Below are 6,000 nucleotides of genomic sequence, written 5' to 3'. Positions count from 1 at the left end.
TTGATGATGATATAAAAATTATATTTTAGAGTTGCAAAGGACCTTAGACATAATTTAGCCAACCCTCCCAAATTACAGATGAAGAAATGGAGACCCAGAGAGGTGAGTGAAATGACTTGCCCACAGTCACACAGCTAGTCAGGACCAGAGCCTAGAGTAGTGCTTGGATCTCTTGACCCCTGGTCCATTGCTCTTTCTATTAGACCAATGGAATCTCTCCAAGGAGGCTGTTACTGTTGTCGTTCAGTTGTTTTCCATCGTGTCTGACTCTTCATGACACCAATTGGGTTTTTCTTGGCAAAGATACTAGAGGGGTTTGTCATTTCCTTCTCCAGCTTGTTTACAGATGAGGAAACCAAGGCAAATAGCGTGAAGTGAATTGCCCAGAATCATACATCTAGGAAGTGTGTGAGGCCACATTTGAACTCAAGAAGATGAGTCCTCCTGATTCCAGACCTGGTGCTCTATCCACTTTTCCACTTAATTGTCCACTTTCAAGGATAAGGATCCCTTTTGGCAGACTCTTCCAAAGAATTAATATCTGCTGGTTCCTAAAATACATGATTAATTCAATTCAATAAGCATTTGCTAATATTAATTTAGTGTTAGGCATTATACTATGTATTTGGGAAATAAAGACAAAAATGAAACAATTCTATCCTTAAAGATAGAATCCTATTGACGAAACAACATATAGAGTTATCCCTTCTATGTCGCGATTTTCCCCATCACAGTCTTGCTATATCATGGGTTGACATAAGAAATTAAATGAGGATGTTGGGGGAATGTAGATGACATGCAAAGGCCAGCAGATGACACAGAAAAAGTTTAGAAACTCAGAAATGCATAAAATATATGTATAGTATTGTATAATATAGCCTATGACCAAATGCTTAACCCAAATTTTACAATAATACTGTAAACACCCCTTAAACAAAAAGAAAAAAAATTCAGACTTCTTTCATATGAAGGGAGAAGCAAAAAATTTTACACAGATTTTCCAGATTAGGGAGGGAGGCAACGTGGAAGGAATACCTGTACAAAGATAAATCGGCCAACTTTATTTTTACCAATTTTATTTACAAAGTAAAGTAAAAGCACCCCAATCCTCAAGGAGTTTACATTGTACTGAGGAAGAGCACGTGTAAATACTCAAATACCTGCACAATAACTGGGAGGTAATGTTAGAGGAAGGCTCCGGAAGCCATGCGGACTAAGAAAGACTTCCTGTAGAAGGTTCCATTTAAGCTGAGTTTTGAAGGAAACTAGAATGAAGTGGAAGCAAGGTGAGGGTTCATTTCAGGTACGGGGTACATGCAAAGGAACAAAGATGGGAGACAAACGTTACGTACAATGAACAGGATGTAGCCCAGTTTGGTTGAAAGCTAGAGTACATGAAGGAGAGGAATATTCAATAAACTTGGAAAAATAGGTTGAAGCCTACATTGTAAAGGGCTCCAAAGAGGGCAGTTTTTATTTCGTCCTCTGGATAAGGAGTCACTGGAACTATCTGAGTATTTCTTAATGGTAAAAAGTTACTATGTAAGTATTGTTTCCAAGTGAATCTATATTTTGAAAATCATAACACATATTTGAAAATATAGTAAAAATTATAAAAATATAGTAGAAATATAATTTTAATATATTATATAATGTATAATATAATATATAAAAATATCTTTTAAATGTGGTAAAAAAATTTAATTCATTTATTTTATAATGGGGGACTGACCAGGGAACCCAGTCCTTCTGAGCATGCCCAGAGTGCCACCAAAACAATTCCCCTATGTGGAAGGGATTGGGAAGCCTGCTTCCTGAAAAGCTGAGGTGACTCGTACTGGAAGGGTCTTGGAAAGACTTTAGAACATACTGGAACCTGGTTGCAGTCTGCAGGAGCCTTTTTGATTAGTCACATAGTTGCTAGATGGATGAGACCCTCTGCCATTCTCTTTACTTTAACTGCCTCTGGAATAGTGAGTCTAGAGATACCTGAACATGTTCAAGACATATTACCAATATTTAGAGCTGGAAGGGAAGTTAAGTAGTATAGTAGATTAGAACACTGAACCTGGAGTCAGGAAGACCTGAGTTCAAATCCTGCTTCAGACACTTACCAACTACATGAGCCTGGGCAAGTCATTTAATCTGTTTCAGTCTCAGTTTCCTCATCTATAAAATGGAGATAATAGCACCTACCTCCCAGGGTGGTTGTGGGGATGAAATGAGATATTTATAAAGCTCTTAAAGTGCTTTATAAATGTTAGCTATTATTATTATTTTGAAAAAGAAACTTAGATGATGTTAGTTTATTTATCATATTGAGTCATTTAATGAAATGGCTAGTTTATATATGATTTTAAAGGCGCTGTCTAATTCTCCCACAACCCACATGCAGAGAACCCCCTACACTAGACCTTGCTAAGCAAAGAGAAAATAAGACTCAAAAAACCTACATTTTACAGATTATGTTCTAGTTTATGTTTAATTACCAGGTCCTGTGGATATGCTGACATCAAGTGGTTGACACAAAAAATGAAAGTAATCTGAGCTGCTTCAAGTGAAAAACATAATCAGCTACTTATTCAGTTCCGAAGTCCAAGTAGAAAAAAACAAAGTTGACCCAAACATTGGTTGAAATGAGAGCAGCCATGAGAAATCAGAAAATCAACACTTTTTCAAATAACAAAAATCTTGAATTTCAAGTTCTTTAAGTGGAGAATTAACTGATCTGTATAATCCACAGCATTATTATCAACATTGCACTTAGCCCAAAGAGTGATGTTAGCACAATTCCTCCCACCCTATAAACTTTTGCCACATTTATAGAAAGGTCTGAATTACTGGACATGGTTCTTGGAACACTTGTCATATTGGCTGACCTAATAATTGACTTGATTACTATGGTTTAGAGGGATTTCTCTTAGAAAATGCTTTCTTAGTATTAGAAGGAAAGTTTAAAGAGGAGACCCTGTCCCAATTTAAAAAAAAAAAAAAGGTAAAAAAAAGTTGCCCAATTTGTGGATTACAAATATTGACTCTTGTACAAAGGTACAAATACTGCCACCAGCAGCTTTGCCAGATGTTGCAGGGGGAAGAGAGAACAGGACAAGGAGAGCTTTTCCTGAGAAAATCTACTTCTTTGGTATTTGGAGGGATTATAGAAAGATTGGCATATTAATACAATGCTGGTGAAACTGAGTATTCATCCTTTCCAGAAAGCAATTTTGAGTTATGGTCCACATGTGTCTTAAAACACTCATTTCCGTTAAGCCAGAGGTCCCACGACTAGGGAGACTCCAAGGAGGTCAAAGACAGAAAGAAATACACCAAAATATGTACAGCAACATTTTTCAGTGGTAAAGGACTGCAAACAAACTAGGCACCCATTAAATGCAGAGTGCTACTAAGGAAAAAACAAAAAATAAACTTTTCTTTGTGATCCAGAAGGAAAACTATGCAAGTGGGTTATGCACACTTTTGTTTGTTTCTAGAGAGCACGTGAGATAAAGCAACACCCTCAATTTTATCCCTAGTCAAATGAACCCGAGACAATTCATTCCAGAGGTCAAATAAGAAAAAAATTGTCTGAATCATACATCTCATTATCAAATCTTTGGGTGAAACATTTGAATGTCACACCATTAATGGGGTTTTTTTTCTGTCTTTGTAGTATTAAGTAGATCAATAAATTGACTTGTTTTTCCCTTTCGCCTTTCTTCCTTTCTATTTTTCTCTTTTCAGCCCTCTAATTTGAAAAACTGTAATGCAGTCATGATTGGTCACTGTCTAAGAACTGAATACCCTCTAATTCATAGTAGCTTCTTAAGAGTAGCAGAGACAACTGAAATATTTTCTCTGCCCCAACATGAGCTTTTCTTTGAACACTGTTTATTTTCATTAACAGGAAAGCAATTAATTCTTCTCCATAAATTAATTAGGTTCATTTAAATGTGGACAAAATTAATCATTTTGATGTTAGGTCCCTCTTAAGTTAATTTGACTGGAGCTGACTAACAGGAAGTACTGTGCTTTTTTCTTATTATGATTTTGATGGGGTGATAGGACCTGGACCTCTAAAACAAAAAGACCATGTCTTTGAAAGCAAACCAGTCCCTAAATTTTCCCATACATCTCAGCAACCCAGATCACTGGCACCTCTGCCCAAGATCTGGCACACCTCAGTCCACCTAGATCACTTAATTGACTCAACAATCTTTTCACTGTCTTTTTTATATAAAAACATCAGTCTCACCCCATTAAGAATCTCAATCGCTCCTGCTGACATTACAAAAACTGTCCCTTGACTGTGAAAAGGTTTGTGTGAATTCATTCCAGGCAGACCCCTTCCCTGTACCCTGACATTTTGGGGTTCCCAGCAACCCCAAACCATATCAATTCCCTCTATCATCTAGGTATTTTTCAGCATTTCTTCAGATGTGTGGCATAGTAGAGATTCTAACCTTGCAAAAGAGGTAAGAAGGTATATTTACTGAGCTCTCGCACTGGTTATACCAAACCCTTTATCAAATAAAATAAGACTGATGCCTGCTAGCTATATTCTGCAAAAGTCAACATCAATAATTTAGGGAAATGTAATTTAGCACAAGAAAGATAAATATCTTGTACAAAGAAACCTGGTGGGAGCAAAATGAAATGAGTAAACATTTGTATTAGACATAGGTTTGACTAATGCTTTTGAATTTGGAGATAGAGGGTAAATGTCACAATGGGTAATAAGACAAATTAAGCAAGTAGGCTTTGGGGGCCACTTTGAAGGGGAAAGGGGAGGCAAAGTAGTGAAACTGGAGAAAGAAGGGATCCTTCCAGGTATACGTAGCTACATCAAACTGGGAAAACTAGGTCAGAGGAATTATTGGTTATTTTGACTTTGCAAAATAAGTGGAAAAATAAGAGAGTTGAGAAGTTAACTAGGCCTGGGAGATTGTGAAGATGAATAGTATCATCCAAAGATCCAAGAGTAATGTGGTGGCAAGAGAAGGAAAGAAAAAAGAAATAAGATAAATAAATGAATTATCTGTTGACTTCTCTGAGGATTCCTACTAGAAAAGGAAGTAAAACTCTGGCTGGAGGGGAAAGTATTAAACTTTGCTTAATTTTATCTGGCTATTTGAAAGTATTCTAAAATTAATTCTCTTTTGGGGACCTTTCCCTATATGTTAGAGATAGGGACTAGACCTATGGTTTTGTTACTAAAGAGAATTCCCAGATGAGAAAACTCACTCTAGCAAAGCAAGTGAATATCTTCCCTACAATTTATAGTTGTAGACAGTTGCCTAAGGCCCTGGGCAGTTAAGTGACTTGACTGGGGTCACATGACTGGTATGTGTCTGGGGTGGAATTTTAATTCAGGTTTTCTTGGTTGAGGGCTACCTCTCTATCCACAATGACAAGCTAAATTTATATTTATTCATTTCTATTTAAAAAAACTTTTTCTTCTGTGTATCAGTTAGCATGAACTAACGTACCCCCAAGTAGGATATATATATATATTTATGTTCGTATAGATAATGTGTGTTCGTCCTTCATCGCCGAAGAAGATCATGATGTCAGAGAAATGATGACATGACTTGCACTTGACTTTGTTTTGAGTGAGGGAGGGTTGTGCAGGTCACCAGCCTCACTTCTCCTCCAGAGCCATCTGAATCCAGTGATCAGATAGTCATCAGGATGACTGAAGATGACCCAGGATGAAGCAGTTGGGGTTAAGTGACTTGCTCAAGGTCACACAGCTAGTGAATGTCAAGTGTCTGAGGTGAAATTTGAACTCAGGTCCTCCTGACTCCTGCACTGGTGCTCCATCCATTGTATCACCTAGCTGCCCCATGCATGCATATATGTGACTATATATGTTTGTATATGTGTATATATGTCTTTGTATGTATATATGTGTGTACATATATATCTTTTTACTGATAATTTATTTCCATACAAGTGACTCTCCTCAGTTATTAAAGCCCATTTTTTCCATAGTGGCATAAA

This window comes from Notamacropus eugenii, chromosome 6 (genome assembly GCF_028372415.1).
Source record: "Notamacropus eugenii isolate mMacEug1 chromosome 6, mMacEug1.pri_v2, whole genome shotgun sequence".
Lineage (NCBI taxonomy): Eukaryota > Metazoa > Chordata > Mammalia > Diprotodontia > Macropodidae > Notamacropus > Notamacropus eugenii.
This window is presented reverse-complemented; position numbering follows the sequence as displayed.